Source organism: Neofelis nebulosa, chromosome 4, assembly GCF_028018385.1.
Source record: "Neofelis nebulosa isolate mNeoNeb1 chromosome 4, mNeoNeb1.pri, whole genome shotgun sequence".
Taxonomy (NCBI): domain Eukaryota; kingdom Metazoa; phylum Chordata; class Mammalia; order Carnivora; family Felidae; genus Neofelis; species Neofelis nebulosa.
The window spans coordinates 124,660,355-124,681,975 of NC_080785.1; the positions used below are offsets into that span (position 1 = coordinate 124,660,355).

Below are 21,621 nucleotides of genomic sequence, written 5' to 3' on the forward strand. Positions count from 1 at the left end.
AGGCTCAGCCCCTTCTACTTCCACAGATGTGCAGAAGCCAGGAATCTGGTTATCAGGTGAGGCATACAACACCCTTGGGGACCCCTCAAATTACTACTTTCAGCCCTGGATGTGTGGGGACAGTTTTTTCTTCACCGCTGTATTCCAAGCGCCCCTGGCACGTGGTTGGTTATAATGAGTAACATGTAGGCTGGGACGGTGGATAGATGAAATGATGGATGGAATGATAGATTGATATGTAGATCTAGGAAGTCAGAGTAATCAAGAGTCAAATTTCCAAGGTCCAAAGATTCTTTGAATTTATCCTTAAATTTCTAATATATCGTATGTTGCGTTTGCCCTGATTTTGTGAGACCTTTATTTAAATACCATCTCCCTTTGGCAACAGAATAATTTTGTCACTTGGGATTAAAAGTGATATTTTTTTGCAAAAATGGCAAACTGTCCTGCCATTTCATTAAGAACCTTTTAACAAATTTCTGTTCTCATTCAAAAATATTCTTCCAAGTGGAACAAAGAGGACCCCCCCCCCCCACCGCCAATCAGTGGTTTTATAAAAACAAAATGCTTCTTTGCAGTGGGAATGTGATCCAAGGGCCATAGGGAGTGGCTATGAGCCAGGAGAGCTGGATTCCACATGTATCTTCTCTGCTAATCAGACCTTGTGACCTTGAACTGCCTGGGCCCTAGTTTTCTCATCTGTAAAGTGAGACATTTAACCAGATGGTCTTTTGTGCCCTTTGGGCTGTACATAGTATTTCGTATCACTTTGTGGCTTTGAAATTCCTCACATTCCTCTTCCTTGGGTGCAAAATAATAGACTTTCTTAAAGGCCTCCATTGATTATATTGTGGGAAGCAGAATAATAGCTCCCCCCAAGATGTTCATGTTTTAATCCCTGTACCTGTGAATATGCTGTCTGACATGGAAAAAGGGACTTTGCAAGTGTGATTAGGTTAAGGACTTGAGAAAGGGAGACAATCCTGGATCATTCAGGTACACACATTATAATCACAAGTCTTCAAAATCAGAGAACCTTTCCTGGCTGTGATTAGAGAGAGATGTGACCTTGGAAGAGGGGTCAGAGAGGACATTGGTGGCTTTGAAGAGGGAGGATGGGGGTATGATCCAAGGACTGTGTGCAGCCTCTAGAAGCTGGACAAGGCAAGGTAACAGGTTCCTCTCCAGAGTTTCTGAAAAGGAGCCCTGCCAACACCTTGATTTCAGCCCAGTCAGACCTGAGTTCGGCTTCTGACTTGAGCTGTGAGATAATAAATTTGTACTGTTCAGTCTGCGAAATTTGTAGTAATTTATTATGGCAGCAGTAGGAAACAAATATGCCCTAATAATACAAGTAATATTCAGAAGTCTGGCACTTTGTACAGCCCATTGGCCTCCTATAAGCGAATCGAGGAGGGTCATTTAGCCTTGGGCTCAGACTGAACACATATTTGATATTCTTAGCAACTCCAGTTTAAGAATCCTCAGATTTAGACTTTTTGACACTGATCTCCAAACAATCCCTTTAAAAAGTGAATATGTAGTATGTATAAATACACATACATTCAGTCAGATATATTTAGCCAAACTAATTTTTCCACACCCTAGAAAGACCACTCACAGGATGCTCTAAAAACAGAATTGATAACTTGTAACAAATGCCACCGGGGGTAAGCCAGTTGCACTGGGCATGCCCAGTGTAAATCATAAAAGGGCTTTCTGAGGCAAGTAGCCTGTCTCATGCAGCTCTTGATCGGAAAGGTAGTCTGGTTCTGAGAAGCTTGGAGACTGAAAGTAGCATTTGGAGGGGTGCCTGGGTGGCTCAGTCGGTTAAGCATCCAACTTCAACTCAGGTCATGATCTTCTGGTTCATGAGTTCAAACCTCACTTACGGCTCTGTGCTGACAGCTTAGAGCCTGGACCCTGCTTCAGATTTTGTGTCTCCTCTCTCTATCCCTGCTCACGCTCTCTCTTTCTCTCAAAAGTGGATAAACGTCCAAAAAATAAAAATAAAAAATAAAAGTAGCATTTGGATACATGTAAAAGTATAAAATAGAAGGAGACCATGGCAATCTCCCAGGCCTCCTCTTCCATTTCACAGACAACCAAACTGAGACTCAAAGATCCAGAACTGTCCCCAAACTGAAGTATAATATGCCTGAAGTAGTCTTTCTGCTATAGCAGATTGAAAGGAATGCAGGATTGCAAAGTAAACTTGTATCACAATATCCTAGAATCTGCACTACATGAGCCTATCTTACAAGTCACCTGGCACATCAAATTTTGAAGTTTTGCTTACTCCAACCAGGAAGTTGATTATGATTTAAAGAGGCAGGCAGGTGAAGGAGGAGACAGCTGGCATATATAAGAACTGACACACAAGCTCTCAACTCCTGCTGGCTAGAAATAGGCACACACATCTCAAAATAATAAGAATCTCTAGAGTGGTCTGCAATCCACCTTAACTTAGATTATCTGCATAATTTTCATATGAACACTGGTTTGATTCCACCGCAAACATTAATGAGCACCATCTCGAATGTTAAAAGTGGGAGAATCCTTACAAGCACCTCATTTATCCCCAGAATTATACAAACAGGAACAGGCCCAAGAGGTTGAGGGATGCGTCTGAGCTGCAGAACCAGGATTTCAGCCCCATTTGTCAACAACCAGGCACTTGCTCATCCCTTCTTGCTCAGTGACTCTTAGACAATGCTTTACTGTGAGGACCCTCAAAGCATCATGAAAGGGATGTTCCATCTCAGCCCCACCTACTACCATGTGCCTGTCACTCTGCACAGTGTACCTCCTGAATTCTGAATTCATGAGCTCTGATAGAGAAGAAAAAAATGGGCTTGTAATCCCAACTTTTTGGTGAAAATGTAAAGGATTTCAGCTGTAGGCTGAGGTCACAACTTCAGAGATGGGAATGGGAAGCATCGTTCACCAGAGATCAGATGCTGTAATCACCACAGTGTTTGGGAAAATCAGACTTCACTGTTCCTTCCTCTACCAAGTACTACTGTGTTAACAGGCTATCAGTGATTACCCAGACATTCCACTTAATATATTTAACATTAGATAAAGATGTCCATCCAGAGCCATTAGACGAACTCACTTTTGATAATAAACCTAATTTGACAACATAATTCTGGTACTTCAAACCTCACGCTTTGTTAGGGCAATGACATCTTTATTCTTGATTTCTCTAATTCACTCTCTGAATGAAGAAGCACACAGAATAGTTACCTGTCAAGTGCTACTGTTCTAGGAAAATTCATTTTACTGTTAACACTTATGGGACAGTAGGATTTCAGACTTGGGATATCTTCATTCTACTGGGATACTTGATATGTGTCCCTGTGCCAATTTCAAATCCCATCCTAGAAATTCATAGGTAAGAAGAGTTGTGTTAAATGAGCACTCTACGTGGATTATCCATTTGAAAGATTGATAACGCAATAAAATACTCCTAACTTTGAAACTGTGAATAATAAAATGTAATCTTTCTCTGATAGTTCTGAATGCACTTTAGAATTATGCAGTGCCTTAGAGTCATTGCAGAGAATATTACTTTTTATAGATCATAGGACCATAGAACTTCAGAATTGAAAGGGACTTTTTGTGTCATCTTGATGAGAGTTGACAACTAGGTTTTGTATAGTTTCCAACTACAGTTAATCGGTATGGGTGTGATGTGCCATGCTGAGTTTAGTTATGGGCCAGTAGACAAGTATAATATGATTGATTAGCAATGTCTCCCATGGACAAGAGACAATAATCATTAGTATGGCATGTATTTGCTATCCTTAACAATTCCAACATTTTCAATTTAGTTATTGTTGTTGCTGTAGTTGTTGTTTGAGAGAGAGAGAGAAAGGGTGGGCATGAGTGGGAGAAGAGAAAAGAGGGAGAGAGAGGATCTCAAGCAGTTTCCATGCTCAGTGAAGAGCCTAATGTGTGGCTCAATCCCATGACCATGACCTGAGCTGAAATCTAGAGTCAGACGCTTAACCCACTGAGCCACCCAGGTGCCCCCCAACATTTTCATACTAAACATGAGTGGCCAAAACCTAAGCATAGTTCAAATATTTAACACAATCAATCAGCTGGCCTATGGTTGAGCAGGACTAGCCACTACTATTTCTGTCATAGCATGCTAGCTCTCTAATACCAACTCACAACTTGCACAAAATAGAAAATTAAATAAGAGTTTCTTGAGTGTCTAAAAACTTTGGCAGGAAAAAAAAGCAACAAGGCAGAAAATATCTTTGGATGGTGATGTACATTCCCTAGGAAACTGTTAACATTTCACTGAATAATTCAGAACGATTCGAGGTTAATTTTCCAGTGAGGCATCATGTAGTTTAAACTATAATCATGCTTTCAGAATTCATTTTTATACAGTCAGTAAATATGTTTTAGAGTCTTCTCCATGCAAGGTACTGTAGTAGAGTCATGAGAATAGTAATAAGACATTCTGGGCAAAGATCCCCTAGCATTTATTCAGCAGACATTTACTGAGCACTTGCTCAAGTCAGACAGTGTACTCTGTCCCAGAGACTCAAAACCAAGCAAGTCTCCCTTAAATGAGTTGTTTTCCTAGTAGTCAGTATTTGGCACCATAACCATCGGGGTCAACCAAATGCAAACCAACTATGTTTTGTGGTTGGATCCACGGGAAATTGCAAGAAACCGAAGAGAGAGATAATGTTCTGAAGAAGAAGGTAAAGTAAGGGAGGGGCTGACGATTTTTCAAAATAAATGTCCAATGAAGATGGGAAACTTCAGGTGTTAAATCTCCCTTCTGAAGTGTAGCACAGGTACATCAGTCACAAAGCACAGCTCAGTGAATTACCACACAATGAATGGAGTAATTACATCCATGAAACCATCACCCAGGTCAAGAAATAGAACAAGATTGGCACAGAAACTTTACTTGTCCTCCTCCCCAATCAGTACCCCTTACATCCACCCCGAGGATGAAAAGTGTGCTGACTTCCCACACCGGTTTGGTGTTATCAGTTTTTGAACTATATATCGATAAAAATCACATTATGTTTATTGCTTTGTTTCTGGTTTCTTTTATTTTTTAATATGTATTTATTTTTGAGAGAGAGAGAGCAAGCAAGGGAGGGGCAGAGACATAGGGGAACAAAGGATCTGATGTGGCCCGTGCTGACAGTAGAGAGCCCGATGCAGGTCTTGAAATCAGGAACCATGAGATCATGACCTGAGCTGAAGTCTGACACTCAACAGACTGAGCCACCCAAGTGCCCCCTATCTAGCCTCCTGTATTCAACAATACTTTTTGTAGGAATTATCCATGTTCTGGTGTAGTTAGAACTTGTCCATTTTTGTTACTGTAAATACACTTCAGTTTTTTGGTTTTTGTTTTGTATCCATTCTATTGCTAGAGGATATTTGTGTTGCTTCCATATTGGAATTATTACATAAACTGCTTCTATGGACATTCTTTTACATGCATTTCTGCTGGAAATATACCTAGAATTGTAATTGCTGAGTCATAGGGTATATTTATGGTGACCTTTATATTAATACCTCCAAACAGTTATCCAAAGTGGCTGGTAATCAATTTAAACTCATACTTGTAGTACCAGAGGGTTCCCATGGCTACACATTCTCATCAGTGTTTGGTATTTTCAGTATATTTAATATAATCGGTCTAGTAAGTGTTTCATTAGAGCTTTAACTTGGATTTCCTTACATTACTAAGGAGGTTGAACACATTCTCATGTTTGTAGGGCACTCATATATCTTTTGTGAAGTACATGTTCATATCTCTTGCTCATTTTTTGTCTGGATTGCCTATTTTTTTTTTATTTGTTCAAGTTTTTGATAAGTTGGATTATATTTAAAGTAAGAATTTGTGTTCATCCAAAGATGTGGGTGTTTCTGTCAGGATTGAGTCAGGATATATAATCCACCCCAATTATTTGGAAAGAGAGGGTTTAATAATATAGAATTATTAACTAGATACAAAACTGTTAACCATAAGACATCACATTCGGTAGCAGTTGCAGTGAACAGCTAGCTTCCTGGAACTGGAACAACAAAGGGAAAGGTCGACTTTATTAAACTCAGACCCTGGGGAAGGGGCTTCACCACAGCTTGATTCTCTGTGGAAGATGCACTTGTCAGCTGATACTAGGGTCTCTGAGAGGGACGCAGCAAGGCTTTTGTGTAAGTGCTGGAAAAACTACAAACTGGATGTGATTGCTCCTGTGAGAACAAACTGTGGCTAGAATGGACCTTTGGGAACAGGACTCAGGCAGAAAGGGGCAAATCCCATCCTCCTGCAGCCTTGCTGTGTCCCTTGAGCGCCCCCTACAGAGCAGGGCCATGGTTTGCAGCGTTGAGGCCCCAACATCACAAAGCCAAATAAAGCACTAAGGGGTTGGAGCTGAGAGAGGATATCTTGATACCCAGCAAGAGTAGCAAGAGAACAGAACAAGCCAAAGAGTGAGGCAAAACACACATCCGACAGTGGGTTCAGGTCTAGATTTGAGTGATGTCTGGCAGTTAATGATAGCTACCCCCTGAGGAAGTGCTTACATGTGCCAGCTTGTGTGACGGCTTCAGCCCACTCTCATATCTCTTCTCACACAGCCTTTTCCATGAGAACTCTCTCGCTATTCCCACTTGAAAGACAAGGAAATAAAGGCAAGAGAGCAAGGAAGGAAGAAAAGGCAAGGAAATAAAGGTCATAGCGCCAGGAGGTGCCAGAGAGCGTAGATAACAATTCAGATCAATCTAATTCGTTTTTATCTTCATACTCAAGTTCAAAAATAAAGAGGATTTACTGTAAAAAAGCTATAAAAGGTTATGGTAAATGGGACATGAAAATTAATAACAGGTCTCCTGACTTAAGGGAACTTCTACAGTAATCAATATTTTTCTGGTCATATTAGCTCATAAAAATATGGCAGATGGCATCAATGTCTCTCTCTTTTTTACCTTCTATGGTCTATTTTCCTCTAGTTGGCCTTTTAGGAATCCTTGTCACTGTGGTAGAAAACCACAGATTCTACTGACAGCAGTTGTTTAAAATTACGTTTACTGGCAGTGGCTTTGATTTCTTACTTTGTTCTGAAAGATGAGAATTGTGTTTGGGTGAGGACAGTCCTTCTTTGTCTTCTCTAAAATCAAAGCTTAGGCCCAAGTTTCTCTCAGAGCCGTAACCGATGGGAAAGCTCTTTCATGTTGGGTGTACACAATTGTTTGGACGCATTTGAACCACCTGCATATGGACACTGCCTCAGTGTGCTGAGATGTCAGAGATTTGGAGAAAAATATCAGAACTCATTTATTATTCATTTTCAGGCTGAAGTGTAGGGTGAGCTGAAAATCTCACTTTCTGTAAAAGACAAAACAGCATGGCCGTTTCCTAGAATTATAGGTGGAAGTTAACATTTATTGGGCACCCTCTGGGTGTGGTGGCAAGTACTTCCACGGCCTCCTATTTGATGTCTGCTTGTCCGTCCCCCCAGTTCAACTGACCCTCCGCCCTGCAGCCAAATGCCAAATGCAAACCTGATCACGTGACTCATTGCTGTGGGGAAGATTAAAATTCTTAATTCTGTGCACCGGGCACTGCTTTCCCTGTAGCCTGAACTCAGTCGATTTCACCTTTACCCCCTGACCTCCAGCCCACTAGGTCCCTTCTGCTTAAGAACTCTTGCATCTGCCATTCCTGCTATTCTCTCCTATTCCCCGCATACACCCCTTTCCCATAGTCGACCCTTACTGATGCTTCAGGCATCATTTGCTGAGGGAAGCTTCTTTGACTTCCCTTCCCAGACAGGTGAGGTCCTCCAGTTAGAGGCTCATAGCCACCTGGACTTTCTTTTTATGGCATTTGTCATTTATGGTATATCTATTTAAGCCTTGTCTGTTTTCCACACTAGACTGCAGGCCCTAGGAGAGCATGGGCAGGCCTGCATTGCTCACTGTCGTGTGTCCGCAGTGCCTAACACTATACGGGAACATGGTCACCATTCAAAAAGTTTGTCATAAAAGAGTCCTTAACATCCATGATCACAGCTGGTAGGGTATGTTGAGCAACCTGTTTATTCTAGATCTCGTCTGAATGTTTCCCTCCCCAAAGGCCAGTGCACATTAATATTCTCATGTCACCTGCTTTCATTTATTTCTTTGGGTAGGCTATACTTGATTGTCACTCTTCTGACAACATTGAGGGTCACTGCATGAGCAACTGGACTGTGAAGTTCTAAGGTGGGGCCTGGGGATGTGCATTTGAGCAAGTGCTCCCAGTATCCTGGGCCCACCTTTAATGGCACTGCCTCGGCCCCTCACCCTCCTCCATCCCCACCCCCAGACCCACCTGACCTCAGAAATCCTTTCTCGGCTTCAAGATCTCTGTCTCTTCACATTCTGCCCTGCATTCATTTCCTTTCCCCCACTGTACCAAACTACCACAAGCTGCATGGGGCTTAAAATGCTGTTGGGGCTTAAAATGACCCAGGTATAACTACTCACAGTTCAGGAAGTCAGAAGTCCAGAATCAGTGTCTGGGCTGAAATCAAGGTGTTGGAAGGACTGTGTTTCTTCTGGAGACTCAAGGGGAGAATTTGCTTCTCTGCTTCTGTTGTCTCCTTCTCTGACTCTGACGCCATGCATTCTTCTTATAAGGGTCCTAGCTGATTACACTGAGCCACCCAGGTAATCAGGATAATTTTCCACCTCTGGATCCTTAATGAACACATCTGCAAAGTCCCTTTTGCCACGTCATATATTCACAGGTTCCAGGGGTACGATGTGGACATCTTTGGGGATTATTATTCAGCCTAGCACACACCACAATATATGCCCCATCATTCTTCCTTTTCTACTGTTTCTAGAAAAGAAATGTCCCTTGTATTTGCCAAGGTTTACACCATAACAGCCCCTCAGCAACCCCCCCCCCCCACTCTTCACATCCTCCCACGCTGCCTGCCCCTCTTATTGTCAAATATCGCCTCTGTTGTCTTCAACTGTAGGGAGTAAGTTCTTTTTGGAGACAGACTGGTCTGGGTTTGAATTTCCAGGTCTGCTGCTTCTGTGCTGTGAAGGCTTAGACACAGAACTTCAATTCTGGTTCCCTTCTAGTAGGCTTACAAATGCCTCCCTTCAGGGGTGCCTGGGTGGCTCAGTCGGTTAAGCATCTGCCACTTGATTTTGACTCAGGTCATGATCTCAGAGTCTGCAGGGTCAGGCCCCATGTCAGGTCTGTGCTGACAGCATGGAGCCTGCTTGAGATTTTCTCTCTTTCTCTCTCAAAATAACTGAATAAACATTTTTTTAAACACCTTCCTTCAAGGCCATTGGGAAGATTAATGGAAATAATGAATGAAAAGTTTCCTCCCCCACAGCCTGTCAGGTGGAAAGCATTAAGCTAAAGTAGATTTTTGCCACCATGATCTTCAGTGTTTTCCATTTCTGTCTTAATTTGGAGTCTGGAGGTCTACACTACTTTTAAAGATAGTTATGTTCTCTCTGAAGTCATCACATTCCATGAGTGGACATTCCATGACTGAACAGATGTAGGCTGGACTTCTCTATGTGCCACATTGTTTTCTAAGTTGAATTCAGTCCAACAATTATTTATCAACCTCCCGTTCACCCCTGGGCTGCTTGCTGAACATACACAGGTGAGCGAGGCGTGGTCGCTGACCTCAGCAGACACTCCTCTGAGCTGGGAGATGGAATGTATAAAAAATTTCTTTCAAAATAAAGTGACAAATGCCATAGTTGCCTGGAGACATTAGGAAAGGTTTCTGGATGAAGGGATACTTGAGCTGAGTGAAGTAGGAAATACTTTTTGCAGGAAAAAGGTTATTGCTCTTTGTATTCATCAATTCTATCACTGCCCGAGGCTCTGGGCCAAAGTCTGTCATCAGCAAGATTTATGCTTGAGTGTTTCAGAATAATAAGAGTTTCACTGTTCTGTTCTTTCAAGCCCAGGCCTGGCTAAGAGAGAGCTTGTGGTGCGGGCCTGGTTAATCCCAGGATTCCCCCCTTTTCCAGGGACAGGCATGATATAAATTTAAAGCGGCACCGTCAGTTTGCCTGATTGGAATATGGTGGCTGCCCAAGCATCTTCAGCCAGCACTGAGAGGCCCCTGCCAGCAGAAAAATGGCCATGTGATAAAGTACAAAGGACATCAGGCTGGGCTATAAATCAGTGGCTGTCTGACTTTTTAGATCTTGACTCATTCCAGCAAAGCAAAAAAACCTATCTCCACACATCCCGTGCATTCCAGCTTTCTAAAGCAAAAGAATTCTGTGATAGCATTGGAGTGAGCATGTAACAATAAAATCTCTGAAAACGCATCAGTCAGCCAACACAAAAGCAAATCTCAACATAACTTCTCAACTAAATGCAATAAAAAGAGCGACAATCTAAAACCAAACCAGCTGAAGGCAACACCGATGCTACACAGCACCCTTCCAGAAAGTCATGGGAATCCCTTCGCTTCATGCTTCACTTCGTGCATGCTTCTCAGTAGAAGCTTTGCAATATTGCCAAAGCATTGGGTGGCTGCCGGACTTATTGATAGAATACAAAATGGAAGTTTTTAGTAAACTCTAATAATGTCTTAATTTTTTTAGGTAAGCTTTACATCCAGCGTGAACCCCAACATGAGGCTTGAACTCATGACAATGAGGTCAAGACCTGAACTGAGATCTAGAGTCAGACGCTTAACCAATTGAGCCACTCAGGCACTACTACTAATGCCTTAATTTTAATTTATGAAAACCAAGTTTTAGTTTGCTATTTTTTTAAGTTTATTTATTTTGAGAGAGTGAAAGTGCATGGGAGGGGGAGAGAGAGCAAGAGAGAGAGAGAGAGAGAGAGAAGAGAGAGAGAATCCCATGCAGGCTCCACATGGGTCAGCACAGAGCCCAATGCAGGGCTTGAACTCATGAACTGGGAGATCATGAGCCAAAATCAAGAGTTGGACGCTTAACCAACTGAGCCACCCAGGAGCCCCTAATTACCCATATTTTTGAGCTTTATTAATAAACAGTCCTTAGTTGTACATCAGAGTGAAAACTCTATGAGCTTGGGTCTGCTATCTGCAAACAAACAAAACAAAAACCACTTACATTCTCAGATCCATTTACAATCTAATCAGAAAGAGCCTTGTAACCTACAGAGGACTCAAGCTATATGCAAGGATACTCTGCTCTGTGAAATCAACATGCATTCCTCATCTCCTAGTCCCTTTTGTGTGGTTCTCTTTTCATCTTTCTTGGGGAAAGCTAAGGAGTGTCACAGGGCCCTGGCAGAAGCAAGAAAACTACAAATCTATGTTAAGAGCATGAATCTGGAGGTAGAACCTGGCACTGGCAGGCCGGGGACCAAGAAGATAGGACAAAGGTTAAGGAGCACACAGTAAGCTAAGATCCGTGGAGACTTAAATTGATGAATGTGTGGAAAATGACAGCCGGTTGTGACATAGAAAATCATTCATCTTGAACCTTTCGTTTCATAGGGGAAAGCGAGTTTTGATCATGAAAATTAGAAATGATAGCATGGATGTCTCAAGATTGCTATACATTCAATGAAGAGACACACATAAAGCATGTGGATTGATTGTGTATCAGAGTTAAATATGTGTGACAAATGTTTGCTCAGTCCTGAGTGACAGAACCAGAACTGAGCCTTCTCATGGAGAGGAAGAGTTTGGTCAGGCTGCCAACAATCCCAAGCATACAGGAAATTCATATTAAAACAGTGGTAATCCCAAGAGCCAGGAACTTCATTCTGAGGAACTTCATATGTTTCTGTTAAGACAGGCATGAATCTCAAGTTCACTGTATGATTCTGTCTGGCAAAGTAATTCTTTAGATGCTATCCTCCCATGGCAGGAAGTTCTCCTACATAGCTCCTGCCACATTGTGTCTTATGCTATTATTTATATGCATCTCAGCTGTTCCTGTGACTTCTTTGGGAAAAATATACACCTCCTTTTAATTTTTTTAATCATGAAACTAATTACCTATAATTTCATTTACTCATAAATGACTTAGAATTATGACATATGGAAGAAATATAAATGTTTTAGAAGCCACTTGGGGAAAAAAATTCCCAGTATCCAGAGGCAGCCACTTTTTTTAGAATATTTCATTATTTATGTTGTACATTATTTTGTTTGTGTTTTTCTTTCCTTAAACATGTCAGGGCTTTCAGGCATGAATAGAAACTGGTTCTGGCTCACATAAGCAGATAATATTTTACCTGGAAGATAACCGATAACTTTCAAACTATTGGACATTTTGTTTCATGTTTTAAATAATGCTGACGGGAACATCTTTGTGTACAAATTTATCTGTTCTTTGAATTGTTTTCATAGGATTGAATTCTAGGAGTAAAAACTAATGGTGAATCCGTTTAGGTCATGAGATCCTTATTTCAGGGTCCTTAATTTTGGTTAGGTTCTTGGATGGCCAGTATAAATCTGTAAATGATTTTTATGAAGGAACATGAGTGCTACATCTCTTAAGTGCTTTGCTAAGATTCATATAACGTAAGGCCTACCAACTGCTCTTTGTCCAAATTGTGCCTATCGCTGCAGCCAAATAGTTCTGATGTCATTGTTGAGCCTTGGACAGTTGGAAGAGGGCATCCATGTGATGCCACTGGCACGCTAACTGACCCTGTGTCAGTGCAGAATGCAGCAGTTGAGAGAGAGTCGCTGAGGCCAACCTTGTACTGAATCCTTTTCCTCTGAGAAGGTCCCTGTACTTCTAGAGAAACATGCCTCGTCCTTCTTCTCCAGCAACCGTCCTGGTTCACATATCATAGAAAAAACATATCATGTGACCCACTGCCCTGGACACACTGCCAAGTCATTTATTTGCCTGCATCCCCCACCTCCACCCTCAGACTATAACCCAGCTGAGGAGAGATTCCATGTTAATCCTCTTTTTTCTCTACCAGCTCATTATCCTCTTTCTCCTAGTGGAATGTAGGCTCCATGAGGACAGGCACTTCTGTCTGTTTTCTTTCTGGAGGTTTCCTAAGCTCCTGTAACAACACCTGGTGCATGAGACAAATGCAATGAATATAGTTATTAATCTGAGTTGGAAGAATAGCTGAGCAATATAGAGTCTAGAGTCTTAGTGTGATTTTTTTTTTCTTTCCAAACACATCTGGATTTGTTTCTCAGCTCTGGTCTGGGCTTGCAAATCATCTTAGCCTTTTTTTGTATTCCTGTCTCTCCAGTTAGCTACTCTCCTGAGCATATTATTAGACTCTGTTTTATCCATTGATTTTTTATTAATCGAAATCCACATTACTCATGCATCTATTAATAGCTTCATATGAAGTATTTTTCCCAGTGATCACCTAGGTTATAAATTTTCCTGCTGCTTCACAGTACAAATGATAAACTGATGTCAGCTGCAGCTAAGGGTATATGTACTAGAACTGGGGAGCCCAAATTCATGTCAGGCATTGGGAGTTATATTTATTTAGACCCTAATCTGATTGGTTTTCCATCTCTCTTCCAATTTCCCTCATAAGTTGCTAGACTTTCTCAAATATGGATGTGATGAGATACATTATCCTGGTTACGTCTGAAATTGGTCATTGTGCTGGTCTCTTATTTTTAAGCCAGTGGCTTATGAAGTTGTTATTTCCTGACCGTTGGATAGCATCACAGCATGTTAGAACATCCAGGGATTGTGGAATTTGTTCCCCTTCAAGGGTAAAAAAGTGGAGAGAGTTGAAAGCGTCAATCTCAGCAGTTCCAGTTTTCTTTATTATAGTTGTTTATGCATCCATGTGAAATTTTGTTTGAGCGAGGTATTTTGAAACCTATGTGTTTATGAATATGTGTGTGAACAGATGTGCGTATACAAATTTACACATTCATATATGCCTACAAACACACACAGGTGCACACACAGGGAACCCACTGATAGTCCTCCCCCCTGTGGTAGATTTGTCACTAACAGAACCAAAATATTATCACTCTTACCTGAGCCCTTCATATCAGGCTTGGTCCTCAGGTTTACACTGGCCAGTGAAATCAGAGTGGAGGTTGTGTGTCACTCGCAGGCAGAAGCATTTAGGTGGCAGTGCTTAGTTCCCCAGAAGTATGTCCTGATATGGAAGTACCCTGGATTGAAGCAGCCTAGACCAGGGATGCATCTCAGAAAGTTACCACACCCACAGCTGACTTGATTTGAGCAAAATATACACTCGTCCTGTAAAGGCACTGAGATTTTGTTACTTGTAGCAAAACCTCCTGCAGGCTGGCAGTTGTAAACCTTTGCATACAAGGCCAAAGGGGGGACATTGAAACGACCCAGGTGTGACCCAAGATCACCATGGGAAACAAGACAGGGGATAGAAACTTAGACTCCTCCATCCTTGCCTTGTGGTCCTCTCCCTGCAGTACTCAGTACTCCTTTGCTTCCTTACGACGGTGGAAACACCCCGTGGCATCAGGAAAAGCTAGAGGGTGAATCATGAGACCGTTTTGTGCACAAGTTTAAAAACATAAATTGCTCACCGCTTTACTATCTTGCAAAATCTTCCCTACTTTACCTGTCAAATCAGAGATGGATGTGATGGCAAGAAGTCTCAGTAAATTGCAATAGTAAGTATCGTCACAAATAATCATTCTTGCACATAATCCAGCATGCCTGAGACTTGAATAGGCTCTGGGGTACCTGAAAATATTACCATAGCAGTGAAAGATGTAATATAAAGGCCTTTTTTTTTTTTCAAATCCCAAATTATTCACCAATATTACTGAAATAAGGAAGTGAGTAGTTAATAAAATTGTCAACATTTTGAAAGGGCTATGAAATATCCTTACTTGATCTAGTTTCTAGGCCTGCTCACATAGCTGCTTTCTCTCCCCTGCAGGTCTGCATAAAGCAGACAAGATCCATCTTTCATTCCCTTGGAACCCTGGGATTTACAGGATCACAGATGCTGAAACACACATTCTGAGGCAATGGCTGCCAGACTCAGCACTTGAAGGTGAGGAGTAGACTAAAGAGGTGTGCCTGGGTGGCTCAGTTAGTTAAATGTCCAACTTTGGCTCAGGCCATGACCTCATGGTTTGTGAATTTGAGCCCCACATTGGGCTTACTGCTGTCAGCGAGGAGCCTGCTTCACATCCTCTGTCCTCCTCTCTCTCTGCCCCTGCCTGCCTCTCTCTCATTCTCAAAAATAAATAAACATTAAGAATTTTTTTTAAAAAAAAGAAGTAAATTAGGGGCTCCTGGGTGGCTCAGTCGGTTGGGCATCTGACTTCAGCTCAGGGCATGATCTCACAGTTTGTGGGTTCAAGCCCCACATCGGGCTCTTTTTTCCTGTTGTGTAGGTTGCCAAAAAATGTAAACAGATTTCTCCACTTGGACAAGTTTAGGAAAGTATTTGTGGTTTCTAGAGACTAAACACATGAGAATTGACTTTATTCAAAAGATTTTTAAGTTAGTAACAGCACCAGAAGAACACTTCAAAAGAAACTTTGTGAAAGTGATCCCCTTTATGTACGAATCACAGAGCTACAAACTCTGACCCTTTTGTCCGGGGAGGCCTACTGTGATTGTGAATCCTCGATCAGATGGTTGTATAAGCCCTCATAGCCCCGGCACAGTGCTCTGAGCTTGTTTGTGGGGCATATAATCCATGATACAAACTGGCACACTTTGGAGAGTGGATGGGAGATGCAGAGGGGGCTCTGGTAATAATTATACATCAGACACATGCCAGGGCTGTCTGGGCAAATCAGGATGTGGTGTCACTCTATCTGTACATGCTCACATGAGAGGTTGCAAATACAGTGCCAACGGGATCTGGGCAGGACTGGCTCGTTGGGGTCTCTGTCCAACAGAGGCTGTCCATTTAAGTGGGGCAACTGCCACATACCTCAAGACAGTTGTTCCTGTGGACAAGCCCCACCTACAGCTGCCAAATCTTCCTAGTTTTTGAAAAGAGATTAATATTTGTGTGTGTACTTTTCAATTTCCACATGTTGCCAACTAATACCAAAACTCAAGACATCACAAGGACTAAACAGACCCTCATAACTAGCCAAGAGGTCACCAGTATTTGACCTCTTTCTTTTTTATATATATTTAAAACAAAATTGTTTTAATGTTTGTTTATTTTTTAGAGAGAAACAGAGACAGAGACAGAGCATGAGCAGGGGAGGAGCAAAGAGAGAGGGAGACACAGAATCCAAAGCAGGCTCCAGGCTCTGAGCTGTCAGCACAGAGCCCGATGCAGGGCTTTAACTCTTGAAGTGCGTGATGATGACGTGAGCCAGTTGCACAACCGACTGAGCCACCCAGGCTCCCATTGACCTCTTTCTTAAGAGTGGTAGAGAGAGCTACTACCATGCATAAGGAGGTAAGGACTCTTGGAACAAGGTAAAGGTGTTACTTACATGTGCTTTTGCACCAAACAGTAAAGAACTGGAAGGTGTATTCAGTTCCAAAATTAACAAATTAAGCTCTTAATTATAAATAGTAACAGAAGAAACACCACTCTTTTTCTACTGCCTCAGAGGGCAGCATGGAGCCTCCCTGGGGTCAGGTTTCCCCCGCCTCACTGCCCTGGTGGCTGGGCCTCTTGCCTGGGAACTGAAATGTAAGCTGTGGCCCCTGCCTGGAGAGGCTCCATACTGCCCACCCTGCTCTATGCAAGACTCACCCTTGAAAATGGCAGAAACAGCAGGAGGGAAGAGGGACAGGCAGGAAGAAATCTCTTGAACACAGGCCACCAGTGAGGAGGCTGCCCATCCTATCAGCCCAATGTCAGGTCTCCAGGCTCTGGGGCTGCTGTGGAGAAAGGTGGAAGGAGGAGACACAAACCTGCAACTGCCCCTTGGGTCACCGAGGCCTCACCTTCTAGCTGGTAGGACTACCCTCCCTTTGGTGGGCACAGCCAGACCTTGTGTACCCTTGAGGCTGCTGTCCAACAGTGGAAGGCCACTTTGGGCGTTGCCTCAGAGATTTAGCAGCAGCTGTCAGCCAGGGGGCACCACTGAGCCATATTTGTGGGCTGGGACTCTGGCTTCTCCCACTATCCAAGCACCTGGGGCCAGCAGACTCTAGAGCTGTAACCCCCAGGTGACCTTCGGAGGATCCAGCACAGGCCAGAGGGGCTGGAGCTGAGAAGCAGGACATGTGTACCCCCTGTCTCTCTTTCCTACCTGAGCACCCCAGCTGCAAGGCCCCAGTCACTCCCCTGGCATCCACTGGTCATGAGGGAAGGGCCCAGAGCAGTGCTTTTGCACAGAGTGAAAGAGTTAAAGTAAAAAAAATCTCAGCAAACCCCAAATAGTGCCTGCTCATCCAGACTGTGTCAGGAGAATGGACAGAAAGTTCCAGTACAGTCCTGTTCCCCCAGGCTTGTCATCAGCACCCTGTACAAGATTCCTTCCACTGCTGCCTCACAAAGGGGAAGGGGCAGAGAAGCAGGAGTGAGGAAAAGACCAGCACAGCAGAAGCCCAGATTCAAAAATCTTCATTCACTGCAGACTCTTTTCCCATGTTGTAATTCCAGTGTTCTGAACATTAATAAACAGACATTTGTGAGGCACCTGGGTGGCTCAGTCGGTTAAGCATCTGACTTTGGCTCAGGTCATGATCTCATAGTTGGTGGATTCGGGCCCCAAGTAGGATTCCAGGCGCTAAACACAGAGCATGCTTGGGATTCTCTCTTTCCCTCTCTCTCTGCCCCTCCATGCTCTGTTTCTCTCTCTCTTTCAAAAATAAAGAAATAAACATTTTTTAAAAATGCTAACAGAATATATCTACAAGGAAATCTAGCTTTGGTTTTTCTAAAATCTGTGCTTTCCTTTCAAGACTCTTTTGGCTGTTTGGCTGGTTTTATTAATCAAACCACTTGGAGCTTAACCTCCATCCCTGCAGAAGTGAGAAGGAAATCTTTTCCTTTAATCATGAAGGGAAATCTTTGCTGGAAGCTGTCCTCTTCTCAGTATTCCCCATGGCTGCCCAGCAGACTTTCTCTGGGTCACATCAGACAGTCATGCCATATGACCATCACAAGCTGCAAAGGATCATGGGGAATGGGAGGGGGCTCTGGTGGCCTTGGTGCAAACATGACCCCACAGGGCCACATACACTGTTGCCCCAAACAAAATGAGGGTTTTTAGCAAGGAAGAAGAGAGGAATTGATGTTAGGTCGGTCAACAATGTCATGGCAGCATGACTGCATTTCACTCATTCATTTGTTTACTCACGAATAAACATTTTTTGAGCACTTATTAAGTGTGAGGCCTTGAGCTAGGCATTTGGGACACTTGAGTAAACAAAAGAGACAGAGATGTCTGACCTCCCAATGAGCGTACATTCTTGGAGGGGTAAGGGCAATTTTTAAAATTAAGTCTTACAGTGATTTTAGAAGTTGACAAATGCTTTTGAGGGAAAAATACAGCAGACAAAGGGGAGAGAGAATGGTGGGAGACTGGGGGTCTGGTTGCAGTTAGATACTAGCTAGTCTGGGAAGGACTTCACAAGGAGAGGACATTTGATCAAAGACCTAGAAGATACAAGGGAGCAAGCCATGCATCTATGTAGGACAAAAGCATTCCAGGAAAGGGCAACAGCCAGTGCAAAGGCCTTGAGGTGGGAATGGCCCCTACTTGGTTGTGGAATAGGAAGGCCAGTTGATGGAGAGTAATGAGAGCCTGGAGAGGGTAGCAAAGGGGAGTTAGAGCAGGATGTGGAAGCCCACTGTGCATTACTAGGGCCTTGTGGGCCCCTATTAAGAATTGGCTTAGAGCACCTGGGTGACTCATTTGGTTAACTGTCCAACTCTTGATTTAGGTTCAGGTCATGATCTCACTGTTCATGGGATCAATCCCCACATCAGAATCTTGGGATTCTCTCTGCCCCTCCCCCACTCATGCTTGCTCTCTCTCTTTCTCAAAATAAATAAAAACTTTAAAAAAATGTGATGGGGAGTGAAGGGATGGTTCTGAGCAAGGGAGTCACATGATCTGACTTGTGCTTTCCTGGGATCATTCTGGCTGCTTTGTTAAGAATGAGCTGTAGGGGTGCCTGGGTGGTTCAGTCAGCTGAGCATCCAACTTTGGCTCAGGTCATGAAGTTTATGACCTGGTTTATAAGTCCCACATCAGGCTCATTGCTGTCAGCACAGAGCCCACTTCAGATCCTCTGTCTACCTCCCCTCCCTTCCCCTGCTCACGCTCTCTCTCTCAAAAATAAATAAACATTAAACAAAACAAAAACAAAACAAAACAAAACAAAACAAAACAAAACAAAACAAAACAAAAAAAAGGAATGAGCTATAGGGGACAAGGGTAGAAGGCCAGAGACCAATACTGAGGCTATTGCAATAATCTAGACAAGAGATAATTGACTGCTTAGACCAAAGTAGGAACATTCTTTAACACATTAAAAAACTAGAGAGAATACAAAAAAAACAGAAGGGAGCCAGAAATTTCTCTTCCCAGTGTGCGTATCCCTTGCTGCTAATAAAGTGCAGAACCCAGAAATTGAAAGAGCGGTGGGCTTTTAATTTTCATTTTCTCTTATCTAAAACCAGCCTTAATTATGTCCTATTAAAGTCACTTCTCGAGCTGCCAGGAAACCATCTATGAACTTACATATTTCAAAAATATTATATATTTCCTTCCATTCTGGTTTGCAGAGCTCTTTATCAATGAAACACATTTCATGCAAGCAAGAAGAAATGTGAGGAAGTCAGTATGATACTCTTTTCAGGATAAAGTTACTGAATTAAAAATAAATGGTGAATGATCATGTTTTCCTTTTTGGTTTTAATAACCAGGCCTTAATCCAAGAAACCCGCTTGCTTAAATGTTTTTGTTCAGTGATCATTTGTTACTATCCCTATTGAAAGAGGGAGCTTTGGATGACTGGGTAGACTCTGGAGCGATGAAATGAAGGAGGGAGCAGATGATGAATGTGAACAGTCAGAGAAAAAAGGAGGAGAATGGGGAGTAAGACATATGCAGATGGTAGCCTCAGTGACCCCGGAACAATGCACAAAAGAAGAAAGAACCAACTGATGCTCTTGGAGCCACATCTGCCGACCTTGTCAAACTTAAAACCTGTCCTTTCTTGTCCACAGGGTTTTTGGTGGACCTAGGGTGCAGGTTGCAGTTCGGGTGCCACCTCTGGGAAGGACCGTGAGCAGGTCAGGGCTTCCTTATTTAGACATCAGATGCTTGCTGTGTAAAGAGATGTCTTCTGCAGGTAAGCACAATTTAGTCAAATTCTATAAATTACAGTGAAATTGATAATGCTACCACATCAAACGTGTATATGTGTACATTTGTTTTCACCCTCTTCCCCCCCCAAACCCCCCCCCGCCTTCTCTCTCTCTGACACCCATACCCCACCCATTCCCTCATCATTCTGTCATTCTTTTCTGCATTTTTCTTTTCCTTCATTTTGGCATGGATTCCCCCTTCAACTGGCCAGAGTGATCATCTCAACCTCACTAACCGTCAACATCATGTATTATACGTAACTGTCATTAACTCGAACGTAATTAGTACCATTCATTAATGTCATTAATATTGCAGACATTAGTAACTAGGACAAATCTGAGGCAGTATTTGGTCCGTTCTCCTTTTGAAAATGGAGAAAGTGAGGACTGAGGCCATAAATGATTCTCCCAAGGCCACAGAGTGATTTGAGGAAAGAAGGTAGGATGACACAGAATTGGGTTCATGTGAGTCTCACACATTAGGAGGTTTTAGCTTTTAACTTTCTGTTGAGGCCCATTTTCAGAACATTTATTTAAATCTCAGATTTATTACTGTTTTCTCTAGAGCAATGTTGCTGGTTTCTCTTACCCCTCCCCTTGCCACCATGTTGAAATATTCTACTTCATTTAAAGCTCTTTTCAGCTTTCCTCCTTTGCTGGAAAAATGATGGTGAAAACACACTATGAAAATTTTTGTCCATTGTCCAAAACAAAAATCGTACCCGTCACAACGCCAGTACTGTAACAGAATTATGCTCCTTTTTGCAAACCTTACTTCTTTTGCCATATAATAACTTATTTTTATTTAGTTGAAGTCATCATGAGTCGGCTCTTTCAGATTCAGAGGATCTTTCTTCACCAGTCAATCATAGGCCTTTTTCTATTCTGTGGAATCATTATTTCAAGCATTTGCTTCTGATTAATACGTGTTAATTTTGGAATACATATGGGAAAGTACTGAAAATTGTTGGAAAGAAAATCAGCTATAATCTAACTACCTTCGGAAAAACTGATGCATTTTTCCAGCCTTCATTTGTGTACTTTTACAGAATTGGAGTTTACGCTGTATAAACAGGTTTCTATTTGTTCCCCGCCCGCTTCGTCAAGAGCGAGGTGGAGACAAGCACCTGAGCCTCAGTTCCCCCACAGGTGAAATGTCACGCCGGGGGGCTGGAACCAGGCGAGGGCTCCGCAGTGTGTGCGGCGGACGGAAAGTCACGAGGTCACGGGTGGCAGAGACAGCTTTCAGCCCCCGCGGCCAGTCTTCCAGCCTGCAGCGCCCTTTCCCGGCTGCGGCCAGCGAGCTGTGGACCCTGGGGGCCGCCAGAGGGCGCTGTGGCCCCCGT

General features: G+C 42.8%; 1 long non-coding RNA gene across 1 annotated transcript in view; it reads left to right on the plus strand.

Annotated features, from left to right (window-relative positions):
* LOC131509876 (uncharacterized) overlaps window positions 1-15,019 on the plus strand; it is a 263,829-nt gene extending 248,810 nt beyond the window's left edge. Inside the window, exon 3 of the long non-coding RNA XR_009260752.1 lies at window positions 14,906-15,019. This is a non-coding gene — a long non-coding RNA (uncharacterized LOC131509876). The remainder of the gene's footprint in view (window positions 1-14,905) is intronic.
* Window positions 15,020-21,621: the final 6,602 nt, after the last annotated feature.